The 27,533-nt window shown below is 40.1% G+C and overlaps 1 long non-coding RNA gene across 4 annotated transcripts; it reads right to left on the reverse strand.

Annotated features, from left to right (window-relative positions):
* Nucleotides 1–4,628: 4,628 nt before the first annotated feature.
* Nucleotides 4,629–10,153, reverse strand: LOC310883513. Of its 4 annotated transcripts, XR_014573572.1 has the most exons (4): nt 9,453–10,153; nt 8,525–9,070; nt 6,939–7,071; nt 4,629–6,832 (listed from the first exon to the last, which is right to left on the reverse strand). It is a non-coding gene; the product is annotated as an uncharacterized lncRNA (long non-coding RNA). The 4 variants fall into 4 exon arrangements; XR_014573573.1 differs by having other exon boundaries at nt 4,630–6,832; nt 8,525–10,153; XR_014573574.1 differs by lacking the exons at nt 8,525–9,070; nt 9,453–10,153 and adding an exon at nt 7,498–7,566 and having other exon boundaries at nt 4,630–6,832.
* Nucleotides 10,154–27,533: the final 17,380 nt, after the last annotated feature.

The raw sequence follows: 27,533 nt of genomic DNA on the forward strand, positions 1-27,533 counted from the left end.
AGGCAAAGGCATTCAGTACCTCATCCTTTTCACTGTTCCAGATAACAAGGTCTCCATTTTCCTTCAGGAATGGGCCCAGATTTTCTCTTGTCTTCCTTTTGTCACTGATGTTCATCTACAAGCCCTTCTTGTTGCTTTTGATACCCAAGGCTTTAGCTTTCCTAATTTGAACCCTATCTGCTTGGACAATTTCTCTGTATTCTTCCCAGGCTACCTGTCCTTGCTTCCACCCTCTGTAGGCTTCCTTTTTGTGTTTGAGTTTGGCCAGGAGCAAATTGTTCATCCATGCAGGCTTCCTGGCATTTTTGCCTGACTTTTTCTTGGCTGGGATGCATCACTGCTGAACTTTGAGGAGGTGACCATTGAATATTAACCAGCTTTCTGGTGGTTAGCTGCCCATCAATGTTAAACCACTACAAAATATTCTGCATGAAATATATTTGTATTCCTGTCCTTTCCAAGTTCATCTTCCTGCCTTTTTCTCACCATCCTCTCCCTGAAAATCCTGCCCATTTATTGAAGGAAATTGGGAAACAATACAGCAGTTTATAGGTCACTACTCATTCTCTTCCTTTGAAAGAAGGAATGTTCTGCTATATCTTGTGCCTTCTGGAAATACAGGAGAATGTTACCATGCAGTCCCCAAGGTATTGAGGGAATAGAGATTTGAAAGTGACAAAGTAGCTGTGTTTGACCTCCTTGGAGCTGTTTGACTAGATCACACAGGAGCGAGATATAAGCTTAAGGAAGTGATGTTTTTGAGACTTAAGCAGAGAGTATGACATCTGGTAGAATGGCTTTCAGGAAGTGCTGTCAGATATCACCAGTGAAAAGGGAACTGAATTCTTTGAGAGAAGCTGATTAAAGACTAAGTAAATGAAGTGGGATGGACTGTCAAGCAAGTAGGGCAGTAGACCAGCTTGGCTGACCAGGGATCTTCTACTGGAGCTTAGGCAGATAAAGAAAGTGTACGGCTGCTGGAAGCAGGGTCAGGCAATGTGGAAGGAATACAGGGATGCTGTTTGACTATGCAGGGAGAAAACTCATGTGGCCAAAGCCCAATTAGAGCTGAAGCTAGCCAGGTGTGTGGGAAACAATAAAAAGGTTTTTAAAATATGTGAACAGAAAAAGGAGGACCAAAGAAAACAGGTCCACTACTTGATGGAGAAGGTCACCTCGCAGACAAGGACATAAGCAAAGCAGAGATGTTTAATGCCTTCTTCACCTCGGTCTTCAACATTGATGATGGGCTTTGGGACCCTGGATGCCCTGAGCTGGAGGACCATAATGGTAGGAATGATAAACTCCCAACTGACCCTGAACATGTGCAGGATTTGCTGCTCCAGCTGGATTCATACAAGTCCATGAGTCCGGATGGGATTCATCCCAGGGTGCTTAGAGAGTTGGCTGACATCATCGAGAGACCTCTCTCAATTATTTTTCAACAGTCTTGGGAATCTGGAGAGGTCTTAGTAGACTGGAAGCTGGCAAATGTTGTGCCAATTTTCAAGAAGGGCAGGAAAGAAGACACCAACAACTACAGGCCTGTCAGTCTCACGTCAGTGCCTGGTAAGATTATGGAGAAGATTATCCTTGAAGTTACTGAAGCTCATCTGGGGGACAATGCAGTCATTGGTCCCAGCCAAGACAGATTCATTAGGGGTAGGTCCTGTTTGACTAACTTGATTTCCTTTTATGATAAGATCACCCAACTAGTCGATCAAGGGAAACCAGCTGATGTGATCTTTTTGGATTTTAGCAAAGCTTTTGACACAGTTTCCCATAGGAAATAATAATTTGGAAATAATAGGAAATAATAATTTGTCCACTGGACAAATTATCCAGCATAAAGCTAAACAAAAACATCATATGATGGTTGAGCAATTGGCTGATGGGCAGGGCTCAAAGGGTTGTGGTAAATGGAGCCGCATCAGGCTGGTGGATGGTCACTAGTGGGGTCCCCCAGGGCTCCATTTTAGGGCCAGTCCTCTTCAATGTTTTTATAAATGATTTGGATGTAGGACTAGAAAGTGTTTTGAGCAAATTTACTGATGATACTAATCTGGGAGGAGTTGTCGACTCTGCTGAGGGTGGAAAGGCCTTGCAGAGAGATCTAGACACACTGGAGAGCTGGGCAATCACCGACCTCATGAAGTTTAACAAGAGCAAGTGCTGGGTCCTGCACCTGGGACGGGGCAACCCTGGCTATACATACAGACTGGGCTACGAGACGCTAGAGAGCAGCCCTGCAGAGAGGGATCTGGGGTTTGTGGTTAATAGCAAGCTGAATATGAGCCAGCAGTGTTCCCTGGCAGCCAGGAGGACCAACAATATCCTGGGATGCATCAAGCATGGCATTGCTAGTCGGTCGAGGGAAGTGATTGTCCCCCTCTACTCTGCGCTGGTGCGGCCTCACCTCGAGTACTGTGTGCAGTTCTGGGCACCACAGTATAAAAAGGACATTAAACTGTTGGAGAGTGTCCAGAGGAGGGCGACAAAGATGGTGAAGGGCCTAGAGGGGAAGACATGTGAGGAGCGGCTGAGGTCACTTGGCCTGCTCAGCCTGGAAAAGAGGAGGCTGAGGGGAGACCTCATCGTGGTCTACAGCTTCCTCACGAGGGGGAGGGAAGGGGCAGATGCCAATATATTCTCTTTAGTGACCAGTGATAGGACCCATGGGAATTGTGTCAAGCTGCCACAGGGGAGGTTCAGGCTGGAGATCAGGAAAAGGTTCTTCACCAAGAGGGTTGTCACGCACTGGAACAGGCTCCCCAGGGACATAATCACGGCACCAAGCCTGTCGGAGTTTAAAAAGCGTTTGGACTGTGCACTTATTCACATGGTCTGAATTTTTGGGTAGACCTGTGTGGTGCCAGGAGTTGGACTCGATGATCCTTGTGGGTCCCTTCCAACTCGGGATATTCTATGATTCTATGATAGAATAGAGACTTACCTCATTTACTGGAACTTTATAGATTACGTCTCATATACTGTCATTAGACTGGATATTCCTATTTGTACTTGTGATGCTTCATTTTACAATAAAGATAGGCTGTGACTTTGCAATCAAATTTGTTAAATGTGTCTGCTTCATATAAACTTGGTTCAGCTTCAAAAAAATGCATATTTATTCAATATGTATTATTTTTAAAGTATGTATTTTTATCATAGTCAGTGATCCCTAAAAAATGTCATCAGCACTTCAAAATCATATAGTAAGAATCTAGTCCCATAGCATGGGTCTTACAATCATAGTGTGGCATGTGTGATATCAGTGACATAGGTAAATATAGTCTGTTTTAATAAAATCTATTGTTTTTAGTTGACAGAACTTTGTATTTAGAATTCTTCTTCTATTAAGCAAAATAACATGTAGGATTGCTGCAAAGAAATAGCCAGAAATTCTCTCTTTATGCATAGTGACTATTTAAAGCTACATAAAACATCAATTATCTCCTCCAGCTCTTCCTAATTGCTTCAAGGTCTACAATGCATATATAAAATGAAGAGCAGGTTTACTACTGCTTTTCTTATCTTTGTAAGATAACAGCATGCTTGAAGACATGGTATTTTCTTTTTCCCTATTTCTGAAATGACTGATTTAAAGTGCTATACTTGTTTCCCATTCCTATCTATTTGTATCCTTCAAATAAGTCAAGATAAATGTTCATAATGTTTCAATAGTTTATTAAATGGGAGAGAAAGTTTGGACATCTATTATATACATAGATTTATTATATATATCTATCCAGGCAAATAGATGTATAAAAAAAAAAAATCCATTTGAAAAGCATCCAATGCACTGAATGCTTCTTTTTTCTGCACAAAAGAGGGAATGATTCAAGGGTCAGTTCAGTATCTAAAATTGAAACCAACCCTTAAAGTGAAACTTCGTTAGTGAAGGATATTGCTTTTTTTTTTTTTTTTTGATACATACAGTATCAGTATTTTGGGGTGATTTCAGCTGTTCTCCCGATGGGCATTTAAGGACTTATAAATTTGTTATTTAGCTGTTGTTACCTGTTACTTGCCTGTTAACAAAGCAAGACAAGAAAATGAGTTAGAGAATTTAAGAGAACATGGAAATCTAAGTGAGTCAGTGAGGATTTCAAGAAACACCGAAGTCCTTTTTTTCTGGACTTTGAGAATAGGTGTACAAAGAGAAAGGTTTTGGTGCCTTATATGACTGACTGTTCTGGAGAACAGATTTTTCTTTCTTTTGTTTTTATTATCTGTGTTCATGTTAAGTTAGTAAACTCAGATTGGCGTAGTCAGTGACAAAGAAACTATAGGTTTTCTGAGCACACAGTTTTATCAAGGAGTCCATGAAAAGCACATAAGAACTTAAGGAGCTAGTTTGCTACCACTACACAGAAATTTCCCAGAAACTCAACTAGGCTGTGGGACTAAACTATCCTTCCCATTTAAGTCACAGGCAGTTATTAAGCAGACTGCCACAGACAATTGACTCAAAAGAAATGAAACTGCTGAGATCACATTATTAGGCTTAGAGACAGGTAAAGGCATAACTACTGATGTTTTCCTCTACTAAAAGGAAGCAGAATTATTTAATTTATTAACTTATACTTGTGCTAAACCAAAGAAAAGTAAGATAGACATCTGTCACGGGCTTGTCATTCTACTAAGGGTTTATAGGACAGAGAGTGCCATTTATTACACATTAAAAAACAAACAAACAAACAAACAAAAAAAAACTATCTCCTGTTCTGGCAGATCAAGAAAATATATTTTGTATTTTGTGGCTTTCATTTTTGTTTTTAAATCAGTCCCTGAAAGAATGATCAAAATAATACTTTGATTGTCAAAAAAATGAGAAAGACAATTAACTTATTCAAAGGAATATCTGATTAATACGCCTTTTTTTGTTTTTAGATTTATTTTTGTGTGAACTTCGGATTATGTTTAGAGACACTTAACTTCACTTTGAACCCATGTACTTCACTGCAAATCCTTTGAAATCATCCACTGTTGCAAATACACTGAAAAGAGATTCATTCCCTTTCTGCACTCCAAGACTTTCCTACCTTAAAATATCTTGCATCTTATGTTTATCTCTCTCTCAAATTATATACTCAAAGATCAGAACATCTTACAACATCAAATATATATCAAATAAATTTTCTGCATTTGTTCTAGTATTCCATATGTTGTATGTTTAGATCACTGATAGCAATTAACACTATTTAAAAAATAATAATAATAATAATTTGAGGTAGTATTTCATATTGTTCTTAATAAGCAAGCTTAAAACTATAAGATACCAGAAATCTTTATGGCATTTTATGACAACATTGTATTAAGTGTCTTCAGTCAGGGGTACTCAAATGTGAAAACAGAGAAGAGAGAACATTAAAGCAAAATGTCCTATCTTCAAAACATGTTGCAAAATTCATCTGTTCTCCATACCTTTCCCATTTTTGTAAAGACAATGGGCTTAACCATTGGTGTTACATAGGAACACTTGCACCAGTAACATTTATATAAAATTTTCTTGCTCAGTGTCCCATCCCTGATTTGGCCATACCGGTCACATTATAGAAAACAGCAAATTCTTCATGGTGTATATATATGCTGAATAATTTAGATACAGCAAACACTTCATAAATTTTACAAATAAAACTTATTTAAAAATATATAGCAATCAGTCAAAATATAAATATTTCATGAAAAGAGTTCATTTTTTATTAAATCAGTCTGAATATCATGCAACATTTTAACTGAACATTTCCTTACAGGATAGCTTCAAATTCTGTTTTTTTTTTTTAATTATTATTTTTATTTTATTTTTATTTTTTATTTTTATTTTATTTTATTTTTATTTTTTTATCCAGTCATTCAAATAAATGCTGGACAATGAAACTGAGTAGCTGCATCACAACATGCTGTCAGAGCCACAAAGTCCAATATTCCTTATCTGTTTTACAGGTTTAGAAACTCAGGGTATTATTCCTAACAAATTGAAATGCCAAAAGAAAAAAAAATCTACAAAAATTAATTGCTTTATTACAAAGAACTCTATCCAAAAGTATTAGAGTTTATCTATTTCCCTTTCCAATATAACAGAGTAAGCTTTGTGATTATCTATAAAAAAGTTCAATTAGCCTTAATGATATTTTATGGTGATTAGATTCACAGGCTGAACAGTATTATTGTTACTGATACTCAAGGGAAAAAAATAAGGAGAAAAGCAATTCTAACTTTTTATACACTGTGAAGGACTTTGAACTAGCTTCTGCTACAAAGGGAAAGAGTTATAATAAGTTATTCTATGAAAACAGAGTAATCATCTTAATGTTCAGAAGCAGCCAAACATGCAAATTGACTATTAGGATTTATTAGGAAAGGAATGGAGAACTAATCAGAAAACAATGTTGTGGCATTGTAGAACACACACTGTTCCTGGACCATAAATATTATGTTGATTTCGTATTTATAAATAAATAAATACATCTCGGAAAAGGTATAGAGGAAGGCAACAGGATGACCAAAAGTAGAACTTCCCTATAAGTAATTACTAAAATCAACCCATTTTTTTCAGCCTACAAAAATGTTGAGCACTTTTTAGTAAGATTCACCATGTGTTGCAGATAACATTTGCTTTCAGAGCTAACTCATTCCATAAGACAAATAAACTGAGGTTAAAATTGAAAAAGAAATAATAAAATAGCTCACTATTATAAAGCCAACAGACTTGGTGGTCTTTGTAGGTCCATTCCAACTCAGGATATTGTATGATTCTACAGTGCTTCAGTAAACTGAAGAACTGTTTAATCACTCTAAGCTGTGTAGTCAAACATGGAATGTGATTTTTCTGTGAAGAAACAGAGAAAAATACCAGATGAGACACTAAAATTAAAATGAAAGTGTAGAAATACTAATGATCTGAAGTTTATTACAAACAGAGTTATCTATAGTACCTGGAGGAGTCTGTGACTGATAGACTTTAACTGAGGAGAGTTCTCTCTCTCTCTCTCTCTAAAAAAGTCAGTGTATATCCAGGAATTTTTGCTTCTGATGATTTAGAAGACTCTCCTGTATGCATCATAAAACCTGAAAAAAAAAAAAAAGTGTTTGTGTTAGACATCTTTAACTATTAACCCATGTAAATATACATCATTGATATATAATAAAGCATTTTTTTCTAAATGACTGCTTAAATTTATGCACTTCTGTTTTCATTAATTCCCTTGAACACTCTAGTTCTAAAAAAAAAGGCATTTGTGTTAGACTTCTTTAACTATTAACCCTGTAATTATACATCACTGATATATAATAATGTGATTTTTTTTAATGACTGATTAAATTTATATGCTTCAGTTTTCATTAATTTACTTGAACACTATAGTTCAACTATACTATATACAAAATATGGAGAACAGAAAGTGCAAATATTAGAGGGCACAGACAAATGTCATTTTTAATAGTTGTAGTAAAGATGTTTGTAAATCCCTTGGGAAAGTAAAAGTTCATAAATACCTCTAATGCTAAATCCTGTTCTCAGGACCTTATAGGAGTTTTCATCACAGCAAAAGCAAGACAGGTGAAGTGAGTGAATTAGCAACACCAGAGGGAAGTTTTATCAAAGCCAAGGCTAGATCTCGAATTTACTGTTCTGTACTGAGGCTGTTAGGGTGTATATTTAAATTATGCTCTACGCCATATCTTTAGATGCTTAGCACTTTTCAAGAAAAATTTAAAAATAATTCCATTTAATAATTCTACACTGATTTTACTCTTTTGCATTCTAAAGATATGCCACACCTGTAATCAGAAATGTGATCGATAATCAAGCTAGTTCAGATTCTGGAAGCAACGAAGCTGTCCTGATTAAAGCCACTGTGCATGTATGATGTCTGAGGTATACATGGATTTTCAGTACTTCAGCTGGCAAGATAAAGGCAAACTTTGACATGTCTTCAGGTGCCACAGCTACTGTGCCTGTGGTACATATCTAGGCTTAGAGTGATTTATGGGTCGATTAATGAGGACAGTCAGTTATATTTCATTAGGGAATGGTTTATTTAAAAGAGAAAAATAAATCTTGAAATAACTGGGAAATTGGGTACTGTTCATCCTCTGAGTGTCCTGGATCAGTGAGCCTTACAAGTATGTGCTCATTAATGAATGAAAAGCCTCTTACCAAGTCTGTGGTGTGTCTTGCTTCCATTTGATAAAATCTTCCTCTCCATACTGGGTGGACCCTGTTATCCCTATCCCTGAACTAGGCTTAGGCAACGTGAGGGAGAATATTCATTTCACAGGCCCAACCTGAATCAAGGAGTCCAGCTCAAAATATGGAGAGTTGGCAGGCAGCACTTGAACACATCTGTTGGCACTGTTTATTTAATTAGAACATACATTAAAACATCACAGAATGGTGTCATGGTTTTGGCAGGGATAGAGTTAATTTTCTTCATAGAAGCTTACACAGCTCTGTTTTGTATTTTTGATGGAAACAGTGATAACACACAAATGTTTTTAGTTGTTGCAGAGCAGTACTTACACAGAGCTAGTGACTTTTCTGCTTCTTGTGCTGTCCTGCCAGCGAGGACACTGAGATGTACCAGAAGCTGGGAGGGGACACAGCCAGAACAGCTGAGCCAAACCGACCAAGGAGATATTCCATATCATACGATGTCACGCTCAGCAATAAAAGCTGGGGTAAAGAAGGAGGAAGGACATCTGGATTGATGGCATTTGTCTTCCCAAGGAACTGCTATGTGTGATGAGCCCTGCCTTCCTGGAAGTGGATGAACACCTGCCTGCTGATGGGAAGGAGTGAATTAATTCTTTGTTTTGCTTTGCTCACATGCACAGCTTTTGCTTTACCTAGTAAACTGTTTTTATCTCAACACATGAGTTCTTGCACTTTTACGTTTCTGATTCTCTCCCCCATCCCACCTGGGGAGAGTGATAGAGCAGCTGTGAGGTACTTAGCTGCCTGCTGGTATTAAACCACAATGAATGGCCAGGTCAGCGGTTTGATGGTATTCTCCAGGTACTAGACAGATGTTTTAGAGCACCAAGAAGCCAGTGGTACAGACCAGACCTGCAAACAAGGTAGAAAATAGATAAGTTTCTTGCAAGCTCTACAACAGGGTTTTGTTGCAATGACATTAAAAAAAAAAAAAAAAAGTCTGCATTGAAGCGTAATTACGAATCTGCTAACTCTTGTTCTTTGGTAGAAAATGTTTAGAAGAGGAATTTCTGATGAGCTTTGCCACTGAACCAGTGCTGAAACAAATCTCACAGAAGGAGCAGGCTTTTCTTCATCAATGTTCTTCCCTTCTGCTTTTCTCCATTTATACAGCATATGAGAAAAACAGAGGTGTCACTGTCCCATTGAAAAGACTATCTAATTCTACTACCTAGTCCTTATTATCTTTATTAATACAAAGATATAAAAGAAAAAGCCAAATTTAGTCCATGACCTATGAAGACCCCTGGACACCCATCAGCCCCCACTGAACCAGAAGGAGGTTAGGGCAGCATAATGGGTCTCAACTGCCCTCTGAGGTAGGAGGAACTAAGCCCTCCTACTCCTAGTGTGAGCTGCATTTAAATCATCAGGAAATTTGCCATTTACCAAGCTTTATGACAGTATTTATGGTTCATAGCACAGACAAAGAATATCTTCTGGTAGTTTTCTGTCATTTCCCTTATAAAATGGAAATCTCCACTACAAAAAAAAAAAAAAAGGCACAGTATGATTTCTAGTTATTCAAGATACATAGATGAGCCTTTATCTACTGGAGTGGATAAATCCCAGATTCTCAGTGTAAAAAAGCTCAACTTCAGATTTTATTTTCAACTTCCAAATTTCCCACTGAAACCTAAAAAATATTCCTGAAATATTTTGATTTAGAGTATCATTATTTTTATTTCTAGATTTTTGGAAAGTAGGTATTTCATGGCATATCACCTGTAACTACCCTTTGGTATATGTATAGAACATGATTAAAGATAGAACAGTGAATAATTTTTATTAATATATTTTTTTTCATTGACACAATACAATATAAATAATGGTTATGATTGTATTTTAAAATCCGTGAGAGAAGTTGATGTTTAACACAGACTAAAGAGAATTTTAAGGACATTAAAAACAAACCAACCAAACAAACAAAACCAAACAAACAACAACAAAAAAAACGCTACTCCTAGATGCAGTCAGCTGTTAAAGTCCACTTAATAAAATAATTTTATAATTATAAAAATAACATATAAATAAAAATATAGTAAAACATTAAGTGTTGAAATATTATTAAAACAATAAAGATGTAATGGGGAATAAAAAATGTACATTAAAATCCAATTATAATTCCAAAATATGCATTTCAACAAAAAAGAAAAAAAAAACTTATTTTGGAAAAATCTTATTAAGACCAAAGATTTCCCAGTCTCAGTATCCCTCAACTATTTTCTGCTCTAGGAGAGTAGTAACAGGCCAGGCCCTTGAAGATAGCTGAATATTAACGTAAGTAAAAACTCACTTATGGAAAATCCCTGTGTGTATAAAGGTCTGGGAAATGCTCAAACACTTCCATTAGCCCAAAACAAACCTGTCAGACCCAGCTAAGTGTGCACACGGAAGATTCCTTTTTCTCCTGGTGGAACTGTTTTTTCAAACTGTTTCATTTTAGGATTGATAAATACTTGTAGTAAATAGTACAGTACTAGGATCCCATGAAAGTCCTAGAAATTCAGACAATTCAGCTATAGACTTATGGTTTAACATGCTTTTCCTTTTAATTTTTTTTATTTTTTTTATTACTATATATAATTTTCTCTGAATAAGAATGTATACAGCAAGATGTTTTTAAAATATATATTATCCTTAAATAATTATCTTTTAGTATGTGTTTTTGTTTAGAGTAATTGCATTCATTATAATCTTTTGGAGTTCAAAATACCAGCTGTTGTATATTTATCCAATTGTAAGTGCTAAAACATTTTTTCTTTCTTTGAAGGAGAGACAGAAGTTATAGGAAAATAGAGGAAGAATGGCATTTTATCATATTTTATCTTGTATTTTACATTTCCTTACATTATTCCTTTGCTGAAAATAATGACTTAGATAGATAGATAGATAGATAGAGATATCAATAAAGCTTATATGCACTGAGATATAAAAACAAATAAAAATTAAATAATAGAAGTACATTATTTTGAAAATTTTTGTCATGAGAATAGCAGATTAAATTGTTTTGACTTAAATGCAAGCTAGAGTCAAAGTAAAGAGTATAGAAAAACAATAGTCTTCCATAACATTTTACAAGCTTTCTGGTAAAGAATGAAAGCAATTTGACAAGCAAAATAACTTTGAAAATTCACAGGAACATTAGGAGAAAATAAGACTTTATGTTCTGATTTAAAAACAGACTAACAAGTACATAAATATTAAGCAATGTTCTTATAAATACTAAAATTATTGCATGATTCTTTTTGCTAACTCAGATGAAGGAAATTACTGAGAATGAAATATATATAGCTTTAAACATTAACACATTTTCACCAAGGAAAAGAATGATTTGCAAACTAAAAATATCAAGATAGTTAGATCAAGCTTATATGTAGGAGGCCCCAGCTGTAAGAAAGAGTAGGTAGAAGATGTTTTGCAGGTAAATTAAGTAAGTTGGTGAAGAGATGATATAGTATTTAAGTGGTAGAATTATAAATAAATAAATAAAAATAATAAAAAATGAGCGCGGATCAGAGAGATTTTTCAGTAGTAATGAACAACAGAAAGATTCAAGTTAAGGAATATGGGTAAGATCTTTCTATTCCATTAATTATTCCAGTGAGCAGAAACCTACTGATCACAATTTTGCTGATTTATGGCTGCCTGTAATAGACAGACCAAAGTTCTTGTTAGACAGGTAATAGGATAGTGGGGTGAAAAGTCTAATGGAGAGCTGACACTGGAAGCAACTTTACAAGTAAGGAGCACAGGAGGACAGACAGCTAATCACAATTGCACTGGTACAGTACACAGACAGTGACTGCATGGGGGGGCAGTGATAATAGCAAGGAGGACAAAGCAAATGGTCTTCATAAGGAGACAAACTATAGGACAGCCCTGATTAGGAGATCTATACATTCCTTCTCTCATCTAACGGAGGAGTCAGTTGCTACAGAGAGAAGTTGCTACTGAACATGTATTGGGCAGTTAGCAGAGAGATGGGCTAGTCTAGGTGCTACAGTTAGGTGTGAAAATTACACTTTAAGCATACATTTTGGTATCTGAAATGATTCAGGAAATCCCACTAGCTATGTTCCTAGGGCTAGAAAATCTGTTCTGTAGCCTTCAATATCTGCTACATGTCTATCAAGGGCTGCAAATCTGATCTAGGCTATGTCACAGTCAGGATGTAGAAGCATACACTGTTTTGTAGAGACCTAAATGCTTCTCATATCTGCCACATTATGAAATTGCTGTTTCCTTCAGAAGTTATGAAGGAATCTCTTTGAAAACCCCACTGAACTCACTAGGTTTGGAAGAAGAACTAAGCAAAGCAAATAATCCTCCATCTTGTCCCCTGTCGCCCATGCAAATAAGACAGCACACACATATAAGAATTTCCTTTAATTTTAAAGGTTAGTGGTCCAGCTCTGTTTCTATACTGTCAATGTCTGAAAGTTTAATTATTTAATTTGCTGTAATAAATATGATAATATAAACATAGCTATAAAGAGAAGGAAACATTCTGTGTACTGTGCATTTAAATAGAGAACTCTCAGTTTACTATTTACAGTTCTCATACAGCACAATTTCATTTCCTGTGTCTTCTTCTGTGTTTGTTCCTCGCTGATTTCAAGCTCATCTTTAACTGTTCAGCCTTATACCTGTCATCAAACCCATGTACCCAACATTCATTAGCTGATGTTCTGGTTCTTGAATTTGCTCCTTCCTTGTCATTTTATGCCCCAGCCTGCAATAAATTATTGTAAGAATATATAGCACATTTCTTTTATTGTTATGTTTTTCTTATAAGCAGTATATTAAAGAATGTTACATGACCACCTTGCATCTTATATATTACCACATCAATTACATTTCATGAACAAGCATATTACTTTTAATTAAATATCAGGAGCACAAAATACACCCTTCAAATATCTTCATGTGAGATAACAGCTAGCTATGTTTATTTTCTCTTTAAAATTACATCGACGTTAATCTGAGAGCAATAGCACATCATTCCCTAAACACTAATGAAGACTACTTTGGAGTATATGAAGCAAAAAATGGCTGCTCAGCTCTGAGTAATGTCAAGGACTTTTCTCAGAATCTCTGATTTTATTTGGTGGTAAGTGATGACATTAATTGGCACTGTGGGAGTCAGGAGTAATAATTAATACCCTGAATCTGTATTTTGATTTGTGCTTTGCTGTGAAATCTTGAAAAGAAGAAACCTTGGCAGAAAATAATCTAGCTATATATAGGAACTTACATTTATTTGTGATTAAACTGTGCAGTGTGATAGCTATGTAATTTTCTCTGAAAAAGGGAGTTCATTGCATCAGAGGAGAAAGGCTTCTGATTAATTCTAAAGCTCTATAATTTGCTTTCAAAAAGTATTTACTATGGGACCTAACACTACATAGTTATATTCTTATACAAGTATTTTACTATGTATCTATACTCTAAAGATATACTAGCAGTATATGCATCTTTCTCAAATGGGTCTAGTAGTTTTGGCTGTATAGTTCTGGCTGAAAAATGCAGCCATCTGCAATTGAGAAATCCATCAAAATAGTGTTATAATTCCAAAGCAAATGGAACTAATATTATGATGTGTGCATCTCAGGTCAGTCACTTAAAAACAGTATTTCTGATTCATTTCTAAATGCTACTATATTGATCCATACTTACTTTATAAGTAATGCCAGAAAGAAATGCTCTAAAATAGATGATCAAATATCTATATGAAGTCTTTCATTTTAGTGCCACACCTTTGTGTAGAAGAGTGCACAATGATTGTATTAAAAACTATCTGAGTAGTTGGTGGTGGGAAAAGGTATCTGCATCGTGGTGTTTTGCACACAGCCATTCTGCTAATCTCCAGTATGCCACTTTGCCCTCATGAGGCCCCACCTGGAATACTGCACTCAGGTTTGGGGCTGCCAGTACAAGAAAGTGTGGGTCTCAGAATGAATCCAGAGGAAGGCTACAAAGATGATCAGAGGGCTCTAGAACCTCTCCTATGAAGAAAGGCTGAGAGACCTGGAAATGTTCAGCCTGGAGAAGAGAAGGCTCTGGGAAGACCTCATTGCAGCCTTTCAGTACTTAAAGGGGTAAGAAGATGGAGAAGGACTCTTCACTCAGGTAGATAATGATAGGAGAAACTAAAAGAGGATAGATTTAGACTAGATATTAGAAGGAAATTCTTCCCTGTAGGGGTGGTGAGGCACTGGAACAGGTTGCCCAGAGGAGCTGTGGATGCCCCATCCCTGGAGGTGTTCAAGACCAGGCTGGATGGGGCCTTCAGCAACCTGAGCCAGTGGGTGGCATCCCTGCCTATGGCAGGGGGGTTGGAGTTAGATTATCTTTAGGGTACCTTCCAACCCAAATCATTCTCTGATTCTATGGCTAGGCGGAAGCTTGAGTAAAACTCGCAAATAAATCAGCTCTGTGTAATATATTTTCTGTATCCTGTGATGTCTATCAAAGAGCATCTAGAACTCTTTTTTGCTAGTTGGCTGCAAGTATCAGTCTACTGAGAGCTAATGATGTTCTTTTTCCTAAAATGAGGGTATTGGAAAGGTGTCACTTTTCAAGTATACTCAGGGAAATGCTATACTTTATGTATGAATTTATGCACATTTAAACAAGTCACTTGTTTCTGGCACTTTTTCTGTCTTTTACCTTAGTCCAGTCTTCATCTTCTGGAGATGGAGCAGGAGACTGAATAGAACCTGATAGCTGCATTTCAAAATCTTTGTACATACTCAACAAAATTTAAGTTTAATTTCCTATCTTAGGAAAGATGAAGGGTAAGAAATAGAAACAGATAGAAATAGATAGAACTTTCTATCACAGCACAAAGTCATATCATGTTCTTACAAAATATTACATTTATTAAAGGTAATCATTCTCCAGTGGATTGACTATAAACTTCATGACTAGAATTTCATGATGTGGTAGCACAGCAATATGTGCCGTCCTTTTCCTATACCCATGTATGTATAAATAAGTACAATTAATTTTTACAAAATGTAATGAAGGAAATAGATATTGATGGAGAGCTTTAAAATAGAGTAAATCTGTTGGGAGGGGCCTCCAGAACTTAAAATGTTGGCAGTTTTGATCAAAGTATAGTTGGACATACCAAAATGACAAAATTATTCTAAATTGTTCAGTGCTGTAGTTTAACCTGCCAGGCAGCTGAACACCACACAGCCAGGCACTCACCTCCCATAGCAGTAGGATGGGGGACAGTAAGCGAGAGACTTGGAAAAAAAAATAGAAATAAAAATAAAAAATAAAAAATAAAAATTAAATGAAATTAAATGAAATTAAATTAAAATAAATGTAGGTTAAGACAAAGGAAGCTTAATGGGACAGAAGAAAAGGAAGAGAAATTTAATAATAATAGAATATACAAAGAAAGTAATGCGTAATGATACTGGTCACTAATCACAGACCAATGCCCAGCCCAGCCCCAAGCAGTGACAGCCCCTTCCCTAGTCACTCCTTCCAGTTTGATGGTTCAGTATGACCATTTGCAATATCCCATTGACCAGTTTGGTTCAGCTGTCCTGGTTCTGTCCCTTCCCAGCTTCTTGTGCATCCCCAGCCTTCTTGCTGGCAAGGCAGCATGAGAAGCAAAAAAGTCCTTGACTCAGTGTAAGCACTGCTCAGCCACAACTAAAACATCAGTGTGATGTCAACATTATTCTCATCCTAAATCCAAAATACAGCATTGTGCCAGCTATTATGAAGAAAATTAACTCTATCCCAGCCAAAGTGAGGACATTCGGAACTCAAAATTCTTGATTTCACAACACAAGCTCTTTCATTGTTTGCTTTGATTCTTTTGTACTCAGAAATATCATCCAAACATACAATTACGAGAGAATGTTAACTTCCCGTTTTCCCACTGGGTATTTTAAGTACAAAATACTTCAACAAACTCTAGTTCTGAGTTTAGAGGAATTTAGGACTTCCATGGAGATCAGGAAGATGTTCCTTATAAGGAATCACAGTGATTGGAAGTCCTGAAACTTGCAGTCTGTTTTCACTGGGAGAAATGAGTGACATACCTAGACACTAACACCTAACCACAGAGCAATCCCTCCTTTGCTTACCTGTCCTCTGCCATCTCCTCTCCTTCAAAGAACAAGTACAGGAATCACCAGGGACCTGTACTTGCAGGACTACTGCTTCATTTGGTAGAGTGAAAGGTGATGGACTGCTGCACTGTGTAAAACTTATATGAGATACAGAGAAAGGTAGGTAGAATGCACCCTACACATCTTTCATGCCTTTTTTTTTTAATGTATTTATTTATTTTCTTTATTTCTCCTAAAGTCAGGGAAGAACAGAGTTGAATGGAGTTGAGAGGTGGGAGCATCACTCTTTATACAGAATAGCAGAGAATAGTTTGGTTGGAAGGGGGATCAAAGATCATTTAAGTTTTTCATCATTTTTTCTTTCCCCTTTGATTAAATTATCTGTACCTCCAACCATGAGCCTTTTCTTTTTCCCTGATACTTTCTCCTCCCTTCTTCCTATGAGGATGGGGAGTGAGAGAGCCGTTGTTGTGGAGTTTAGCTGTCTATGAGGCTGAAACCACCACACCCATGTGTCCTCAGCCTCTCCTCACAGGACATGCTTTCCAGACCTGTTGCCAGATTTCTTGCCCTCCTTTGGACACCTCCAAGTACCTTGAAAATCTTTTTATATATTGTGGTGCCTGGAACTGCACACAGTATTCAAGGTGAGTCCACACCCATTTCAAATATGGCAAGAGAATCACCTGTTTTGACCAGCTAGCCGTGCTGTGTTTAACGCATCCCAAAATGCAGTTTGCCCTGCTGCCAGGGCACACTTCTGTCCCACATTGAGCCTACTGTTGACCAGAACCCCCAGATGCCTTTCTGCTGAGGTGCTTCCTAGGCACTCGTCTTCCAGTCTGTAGATATATGGTGTTACTCTAGCCCAGGTGCATTTTCCTTTGTTGGATTTCATGCTGTTGATGATTGCCCAATGTGCCAGTGTTTCTAGTTCCCTCGGCAAGTGTCCTGGTTCCAGTTAGGACAGAGTTAAGTAGCTCATAGTAGCTGGTAGGGTGCTATGTTTTGGATTAGGATGAGAAGAGCGCTGATAACATGCTGATGTTTTAATTGTTGCAGAGCAGTGTTTACACCAGGCCAAGGACTTTTCGGCTTCTTGCTCTGTCCTGCCAGCGAGCAGGCTGGGGGTGCAGCAGGAGCTGGGAGGGGACAGACCCAGGACAGCTGACCCAAACTGGCCAAAGGGGTATTCCATACCATCTGACGTCATGCTAAACAATATATAGGGGTGGCTGGCCGGGGTGGGGGGGCCGGCTGCTCGGGGATAGGCTGGGCATCGGTCAGCGGGTGGTGAGCAATTGCATTGTGCATCACTTGTTTTCTTACACATTATTATTGTTAATACTATTATCATTATCACTATTATTATTATTATTGTTATTATTATATTCCTTATATTCCTTATATTCCTGTCTTAATAAACTGTCTTTATCTCAACTCACCGGCTTCACTTTCCCGTTTCTCTCCCCCATCCCAGAGAGGGAGGGGGGAGGGTGAGCGAACGGCTGTGTGGTGTTTAGCTGCCAGCCGGGTTAAACCACAACAGTCCTTTTGGCGCCCAACGTGGGGCCCGAAGGGTTGAGATATCGACAAATCTGACCAGAGTGTGTTAAACTAAAATTGTTATAAGTATTGGACCTGCTTAATAGTTGCTAGTCACGATGTTGATTGCCTTAATCTCCAGTCTGCTGTACCTGTATTCCAAATTGAGTTTTATGGTGCGTTACTTTCTGTATGTGCTCCCTGTTGCACTGTTTATCCTTTCCGGGCCCTGGTTTAAGATTGTTATGGTACTGTGCGGTGTAGCAATGGCTTATGAAATGATGAAATATCTGGTCACGACTTTAACCTGGTATTTGTACTCAGCACTGACGTCGACTCTATACTTTGGAACCCATATCTCGGAAACTATTAGCAATTACACCTATTGCCTGTTTTCGTTAGGGAGCCAATCTGTGAAGGGGACAGGGGAAGACATGTTTCCCTACCTGTTCACTCTCCCTTTCTCCTTCACCACCACCCTCTTATCCCCCGAGCTAGTTACGGTGGCTCTCCGAGATGTTGAATATCCTTGGGATACTCAGACCAGCCTGCTCTTGTTGTTATGTCTCCTGAATGCACTTCAGATTTTGTGGAGGGTTAAACAACTACTCAGGAATCTCATCCGGAGATCTGTCTTGAGGCGGGATAGTTGCGAGTGGCAGGGAGTGTGGGAGGATATGGGCAGGTTTCTAGAGCAGTGGTCACCTCCAGTGTTTTGGACATTCACCCCTGAACAACTGCAAAATCCTAAAAAGCTGGCAGAATGCTTGAAAAAAAGGTGTCATGACTCTGGCAGTTCCAAAGTGACACAAATCACTGTAGCGTGCTGGGGTCTGGCTTGTGCCTATCGAGCTGCAATTGATGCTACTAGCAACCTAGCTCCAGCTCCTGCAGCCACTCCAGCTCCTGCAGCCGTTCCGGCTCCTGCAGCCGCTCCAGCTCCTGCAGCCGCTCCAGCTCCTGCAGCCGCTCCAGCTCCTGCAGCTGCTCCAGCTCCTGCAGCTGCTCCCACTCCTGTGTCTGGGTCAGAGAAACGAGCTGTAGCAGTGCAAGTTGACCCCGCAGAGGGTATTCCAACCCCTGTGGCAGACCCTGTGTCTGGGTCAGAGAAACAAGCTGTAGCAGTGCAAGTTGCCCCTGTAGACAAGGTGAAAAAATGGTATAGAGGCTCAGGTCGTTTAAAACGCAGACAGTCTTCTGCTAAGTCTGGGCATAGTGAAGACGAGGCTGGGCCATCAAAGGTGCAGGAGACTGAAGATGAGGATGAGGATGGCGAAAAATCAACAGTAACTACCCGGACTCCATACCAGCCATCAAAGGTGCAGGAGACTGAAGATGAGGATGAGGATGTCGGAAAATCAACAGTAACTACCCGGACTCTACACCGGCCATCAAAGGTGCAGGAGACTGAAGATGAGGATGAGGATGTCGAAAAATCAACAGTAATTACCCGGACTCTATACCAGCGTGAGCTACGAGATGTGCGAAAAGATTTTGGTCGCTGTATAGGCGAGCAGCTTGTCACCTGGCTGCTCCGGTGCTGGGACACGGGAGCCAATTATGTGGAATTGGAGGGCAAGGAAGCCAGGCGGCTGGGATCCCTTGCTAGGGACGCATGCATTGACAAAGCAATTGGAGATGGAGCACAATCTCGCAGCCTCTGGAGGCGTCTCCTGTCAGCTGTGAAGGAAAGGTATCCCTTCAAGGAAGAACTTGTATGTTTACCAAGCAAATGGACCACCATGGAGAAGGGAATTCAGTACCTGAGGGAATTGGCCATACGGGAAGTAATTTATAAGGACCTAGACGATGCACAAACATCCGCAGATCCAGATGCAGTCCGGTGTACACTACCCATGTGGCGGAAGTTTGTACAGAGTGCACCATCATCATATGCCAGCTCATTGGCAATACTAGCCTGGAAAGCGGAGGAGAATCCCACAGTGAATGAAGTGACTAAAATACTCTGGCAGTACAAAGGAAATCTCTCCTCTTCCCTAAAGGCCTGTGTCTCAGCTGTGGAGAAACTCTCTGAAGAGGTCCACCAACTTAAAGAGAATTTATCTTCCCCTCCACCTGAACGAACCAGTGTCCACCAGCTAAAAGAGAATGCTTTAGAGAAACTTTCTGAAAAGATCCACCAACTTGAAGAAAGATTATCTTCCCCTTCACCTGAACGAACCAGTGTCCACCAGCTAAAAGAGAATACCTTGGAGAAACTTTCTGAAAAGATCCACCAACTTGAAGAGAGATTATTTTCCTCCCCACCTGTACAAACCAGTGTCTCAGCTATTAGGGGTAAACGTTCATCTATGCAAGGAAGACAATATGGTGGGCACACACACCGCGCCACCCTGTGGTTTTACCTACGTGACCATGGAGAGGACATGAGAAAATGGGATGGAAAATCTACTGCGACCCTAGAGGCACGGGTACGTGAATTGCAAAGGAAAACAATTGGGAAAAAGGAGTTCTCTGAAAGGTTTGCTGCTCCAACTTCCAGCAGGCAGTCCTTTAAACACAGAAATGAAGATTCTGACCAGGACTAGAGGGGCCCTGCCTCCAGCCAGGGGGAGGAAAGGGACAATTGAGTTTATTGGACTGTGTGGATTCGATGGCCTGGCACGTCAGACGCACAGAAGTATAAGGCTTTGGTAGACACCGGTGCACAATGTACTCTAATGCCATCAAGCTATAAAGGGCCAGAGCCCATCTGTATTTATGGTGTGACGGGGGGATCCCAGCAGTTAACTGTATTGGAGGCTGAAGTGAGTCTAACCGGTAATGAGTGGCAAAAGCACCGTATTGTGACTGGCCCAGATGCTCCGTGCATCCTTGGCATAGACTATCTTAGAAGAGGATATTTCAAGGACCCAAAAGGGTTCCGCTGGGCTTTTGGCATAGCTGCTTTGGAGACAGAGGACATTAAACAGTTGTCTACCTTGCCTGGTCTCTCAGAGGACCCTTCTATTGTGGGGTTGCTGAGGGTTGAAGAACAGCAAGTGCCGATCGCTACCACAACTGTGCACCGGCGGCAATATCGCACCAACCGAGACTCCCTGAGTCCCATCCATAAGCTAATTCGTCAACTGGAGAGCCAAGGAGTGATCAGCAAGACTCATTCACCTTTTAATAGTCCCATATGGCCAGTGCGAAAGTCTAATGGTGAGTGGAGACTAACAGTGGACTATCGTGGCCTGAACGAAGTCACGCCACCACTGAGTGCTGCAGTGCCGGACATGCTAGAACTCCAGTATGAACTGGAATCAAAGGCAGCCAAGTGGTATGCCACAATTGATATCGCTAATGCATTTTTCTCCATCCCTCTAGCAGCACAGTGCAGGCCACAGTTTGCTTTCACTTGGAGGGGAGTCCAATATACTTGGAATCGGCTGCCCCAGGGGTGGAAACATAGCCCTACCATTTGCCATGGACTGATCCAGTCTGCGCTGGAGCAGGGGGAAGCTCCTGAACACCTGCAGTACATCGATGACATCATTGTGTGGGGTGACACTGCAGAAGAAGTTTTCGAGAAAGGGAAGAAAATAGTCCAAATCCTTCTGAAGGCCGGTTTTGTCATAAAACAGAGTAAAGTTAAAGGACCTGCACGAGAGATCCAGTTTTTAGGAATAAAATGGCAAGATGGACGTCGTCAAATCCCAATGGATGTGATCAACAAGATAACAGCTATGTCTCCACCAACTAGCAAAAAAGAAACACAAACTTTCCTAGGTGTCGTGGGGTTTTGGAGAATGCATATTCCAAGTTACAGTCTGATTGTAAACCCGCTCTACCAAGTAACCCGTAAGAAGAATGCTTTTGAATGGGGCCCTGAGCAACGACAAGCCTTTGAACAAATTAAGCAGGAAATAGTTCATGCAGTAGCCCTCGGGCCAGTCCGAACAGGACCAGATGTAAAGAATGTGCTCTACACCGCAGCCGGGGTGAATGGTCCCACCTGGAGCCTCTGGCAGAAAGAACCTGGGGAAACTCGAGGTCGACCCCTGGGGTTTTGGAGTCGGGGATACAGAGGATCTGAAGCCCGCTATACTCCAACTGAAAAGGAGATATTGGCAGCATATGAAGGAGTTCGATCTGCTTCGGAAGTGGTCGGTACTGAAGCGCAGCTCCTCCTGGCACCCCGACTGCCGGTACTAGGCTGGATGTTCAAAGGAAGGGTCCCCTCTACGCATCATGCAACTGATGCTACATGGAGCAAGTGGGTTGCACTGATTACTCAGCGAGCTCGAATAGGAAACCCCAGTCGCCCAGGAATCTTGGAGGTGATTATGGACTGGCCAGAAGGCAAATACTTTGGGATATCACCAGAGGAGGAGGTGGTTCGTGCTGAAGAATCCCCACTGTACAACAAGCTACCGGAAAATGAGAAGAAATATGCCTTGTTCACTGACGGGTCCTGTCGTATTGTGGGAAAGCATCGGAGATGGAAAGCTGCTGTATGGAGTCCTACACGACGAGTTGCAGAAGCTGCTGAGGGAGAAGGTGAATCGAGTCAGTTTGCAGAAGTAAAAGCCATTCAGCTGGCTTTAGATATTGCTGAACGAGAAAAGTGGCCAGTTCTCTATCTCTATACTGATTCATGGATGGTAGCAAATGCCCTGTGGGGGTGGTTACAGCAATGGAAGCAGAACAACTGGCAGCGCAGGGGCAAGCCCATCTGGGCTGCGGCATTGTGGCAAGATATTGCTGCCCGGGTAGAGAACCTGGTTGTAAAGGTACGCCATGTAGATGCTCATGTGCCCAAGAATCGGGCTACTGAAGAACATCAAAACAACCAGCAGGTGGATCAGGCTGCTAAGATTGAAGTGGCTCAGGTGGACCTGGACTGGCAACATAAAGGTGAATTATTTATAGCCCGATGGGCCCATGACACCTCAGGCCATCAAGGTAGAGATGCAACCTACAGATGGGCTCGTGATCGAGGGGTGGACCTGACCATGGACACTATAGCACAGGTTATTCATGACTGTGAAACATGTGCTGCAATCAAGCAAGCCAAACGGTCAAAACCTCTTTGGTATGGAGGACGATGGCTGAAATATAAATATGGAGAGGCCTGGCAGATTGATTACATCACACTCCCTCAAACCCGCAACGGCAAGCGCCACGTACTTACAATGGTGGAAGCAACCACCGGATGGCTGGAAACATATCCTGTGCCCCATGCCACCGCCCGGAACACAATCCTGGGCCTTGAAAAGCAAGTCTTATGGCGACATGGCACCCCAGAGAGAATTGAGTCAGACAACGGGACTCATTTCCGAAACAACCTTATAGACACTTGGGCCAAAGAACATGGTATTGAGTGGGTGTATCACATCCCCTATCATGCACCAGCCTCTGGAAAAGTTGAATGATACAATGGACTGTTGAAGACTACACTGAAAGCAATGGGTGCTGGGACATTCAAAAACTGGGATACACATTTGGCAAAGGCCACCTGCTTAGTCAATACCAGGGGATCTGCCAACCGAGCTGGACCTGCCCAATCAAACCTGTTACGCACTGTAGAAGGGGATAAAGTTCCTGTAGTGCACGTAAGAAACATGCTGGGTAAAACAGTCTGGGCTACTCCTGCCTCAGGAAAAGGCAAACCCATTCGTGGGATTGCTTTTGCTCAGGGACCTGGATGCACTTGGTGGGTAATGCAAAAGAATGGGGAGGTCCGGTGTGTACCTCAAGGGGATTTGATACTGGGTGAGAATAGCCCATGAGTTGAATTGTAGTATGTTAATTATTATATAATACTGTATGTCATCACTACCATGATTGCTATATATCATAGATGAAAATGGTGATTAATTAGAATGTATTGGACAGAGTGTAACCTGAGCATGACATAAATGGTATGGAATAAGGGGTGGATATCTGTCCTGGTTCCAGTTAGGACAGAGTTAAGTAGCTCATAGTAGCTGGTAGGGTGCTATGTTTTGGATTAGGATGAGAAGAGCGCTGATAACATGCTGATGTTTTAATTGTTGCAGAGCAGTGTTTACACCAGGCCAAGGACTTTTCGGCTTCTTGCTCTGTCCTGCCAGCGAGCAGGCTGGGGGTGCAGCAGGAGCTGGGAGGGGACAGACCCAGGACAGCTGACCCAAACTGGCCAAAGGGGTATTCCATACCATCTGACGTCATGCTAAACAATATATAGGGGTGGCTGGCCGGGGTGGGGGGGCCGGCTGCTCGGGGATAGGCTGGGCATCGGTCAGCGGGTGGTGAGCAATTGCATTGTGCATCACTTGTTTTCTTACACATTATTATTGTTAATACTATTATCATTATCACTATTATTATTATTATTGTTATTATTATATTCCTTATATTCCTTATATTCCTGTCTTAATAAACTGTCTTTATCTCAACTCACCGGCTTCACTTTCCCGTTTCTCTCCCCCATCCCAGAGAGGGAGGGGGGAGGGTGAGCGAACGGCTGTGTGGTGTTTAGCTGCCAGCCGGGTTAAACCACAACAGCAAGGCATCTTGTTCCTCCAGGAAATCAACAACCCCTCCCAATTCAGAATCATCAGCAAACTTACTGAGGATGCATTCTATTCCTGCATCCAAATTATTGATAAAATGTCAAACAGGACTGGCCCTAGAACTGAGCCCTGGCAAACATTACTAGCAACTCTCTGACAGCTAGATGTAGTCCTATTCACTACAACCCTTTGACCTCTGCCATTGAGCCAGTTCATCACTCAGCGTAGCATGAACCTATTTATCTCCCAGTTGGACAATTTGTCCAGAAGGATGCTGTGAGGGGTGGTATCAAAGGCCTCACTAAAATCCAGAAAGATTAAATCCACCTCCTTCCCTTCATCCACCAAACGGGTGACCTTACTACTGAAGAAGACCAACCTGCTAAGGCAGGATTTCCCTTGATGAAACTTCGATGACTATGTCTGACAATAGCTTTGTTCTTTAAATGACTTCCAATATCCCCCCAGATAATCTCCATAACGTTTCCTGGCAGTGAGATTAGACTAAGCAGTCTGTAGTTTCCGGGGTCTTCTTTCATGCCCTTTTTGTCTGTATAACAATGGCTATCTTCAAGCCAGTGGTGACTCCACAGGCTTCCACAAACTTTGGTAAATTCTTGAGAGGGGTCCATCTGTAAAGTTTGTTAACTTATTCAGAATTCTGGGGTGAATCCCATCAGGCTCCATGGAGTTGTGAACACTGAGATGATACAACTATTCTCGTATAATTCCAGTGACCACAAAGGGATAGTCACTGCTCCCCTAGTCTGGGTCCTCCAACTCTGAAGACATGGCAGCCCAAGATCTGTTATTACTATTATATACTAAATAAAAAAAAAAAAAACCACCTCTGCCTCTTCCTTTTCCTTACTCATTAGATGACCATGTGCTCCAGGTATCAATCCACTATTTCCCTTTGACCTCCTCTTGCTGTTGACATGCTAGAAAAAACCTTTTTGCTATTTGATACCATGACGCCACAGTGGCCAGTGTCAACTCAAGTTGAGCTTTGGCTTTCTTTGTTTTCTCCTTGCAGATGTGATCTGCATTTCACTCATAACTGGAACTGTTATATCAAGTTGTTCCTTGAAGTTCCCACTTAAGAAGGGGACAGAGGAAAATAACTTGGTGTTGAGTTTATATTTTCTAGTGAGCAGGTTACCAACTGTGAGGAGCAACCTGTCTTCAAAACATTGCTCTGAAAATGTACTTGTAAATTTTAAATTCAGCTGTCAGTGGGCAAGTTCCAGTCCTGGGAGCAGACCTGGAATTTCAGCACAGCTATGCAAGGAGGAACAGAGAGCACTCATCCCTATACATAGGCACCTAGCAGCAGGATTGCTTAAAGAAATGTGTTGATCATTAAAACCTACAAGGAACATCAAATACATCTTGTCTCTCCTCAGACCAGCTTACAACCTACCTACATACTCAATGCTGTAGGTTGATTTAGGTTGCATCTTCCAGTCATGTATGAGGACTTGCAAAGAAAAAACAACAGTTCCTTGGTGCCAGTAAGGCACAGATGGAAAAGGGGTAGAGAGATGTTTAGATTTGAGTACTTCTTTGTGTGTGCATAAGAACACAGTGCTCCTAGAGATCATTAATATCAAATCTGCAGCAGCTAGAAAGGATTTTTTTTCCCATTATTATTATAGATTACAAGCTTTACTCACTTAGTTCTGCTTAAATTCTCCTTTAGATGCCCAGTTCTTATTTACTCTAGCTTTAAGTGCCTTACTGGATCATGATATAGCTTTCAGATGAATTAAATGGATTTATACTGTTTGAATTAAGGATAAATTGGCAAACTTTAAAAATTTGGGAAGCCAATTTTTACCCACTATAATTGACTGGTGAACTTTGAATTCTCTAAGCAATTTAGAAAATTTTGTGAAGTTGTTCTAGTGGTGGAATAAAATGGTAAAGAAGAACTTGAGTTCAGGTTGGATAATAATAAAAAAGTTTGGATCCTCTTCCACAGAGTTAAACACTCTGGAGGCTATTAAAATAAACACATAAATGTGGTAAGCTCCATATCTTACAGGCTATCTTAAAGAAATACATATTTTCCATTGATACACAGGCTTTTCAGCAGTAAGTATATTTTACCACACAAAAAGCTCCTGAAAATTAAAATGCTATCTAGTCAAAGCCAGTCAAGGGGGTAACAAAGAAACAAATAAATAAATGATTTTTATAAATGAGGTTTTGATTTTGAAGAAATGACTATAAAAACATGACTTTTTTGTCAGTTGTGACCTGTATCCTTATAGAAAACTCTTCCAATAATTTGAATAGAGCCTCTAGAGCTCTATTTTACTGTATTGCTGCATTTCTATTGCTTGAACTTCATCAAAGTATAGCAAAAAATCATAGAAAAATCTTCATTGGAGGGGACTGTGGCAAGACACTCCTTTCATCAGGTATGACGTAGGACAGACAATAGAATGCTTATGTACTGTGCTTGCATAGTCAACTTATACAGAGAAATTTGTGATTTATTGCATGGTAGTCCTTAAAATACCAATGGACTATTTGCAAGCGATTCACAGCTGTGTTGACCCACTCTGTCATGAGCGCACATGTCCTCCTCAGGGATACTGATAGACTATTCAGCAGACAGTAGTCATATAACAAATTGTACAGCTATTCATGGACCAGCAACCTGAGTCTTGCATCAGACAACCAAAAGTCATAGCCTTGTAAGAGTAGTTTGGAGTACCTCTTGCTGGCTGATCCAGGTGATGCCTGGTGATGGAGACAGCTGACATTGTGAAGGAGAATATAGGAGTTCAACAACTTTCTTGGTTGTAGCTGATCACCGTATGACTAACCTTTAATGGTAGTGTACCTTGCCCACACAGCAAATGGCTTTTCCCTTTCCCTTTTGCCTGTGATTAAATTGCTTGCATTCCACCCAGACTTAATTATATTGGTAATTAGTGTGTACACTTATAATAAAATCTATCAAACTTAGTCCATGGCCTGTTGCTATTTTTTCTTTCAATATCCAAAAAACCTTGTTGTCCTGTGGCAGGGACCTGTGGAGGCTTTTTGGTCCTATACTCTACTGAAGACAGACCCTTAGATTAGCCTGTTCAGGGCCCTGCTATTATGAGCTATTATTCTTAAAACAGATGCAACTGCTAAAGTGAGTTATGGATAACT

The sequence above is a fragment of the Anser anser genome (assembly GCF_964211835.1).
Source record: "Anser anser genome assembly, chromosome: 1".
Taxonomy (NCBI): Eukaryota; Metazoa; Chordata; class Aves; order Anseriformes; family Anatidae; genus Anser; species Anser anser.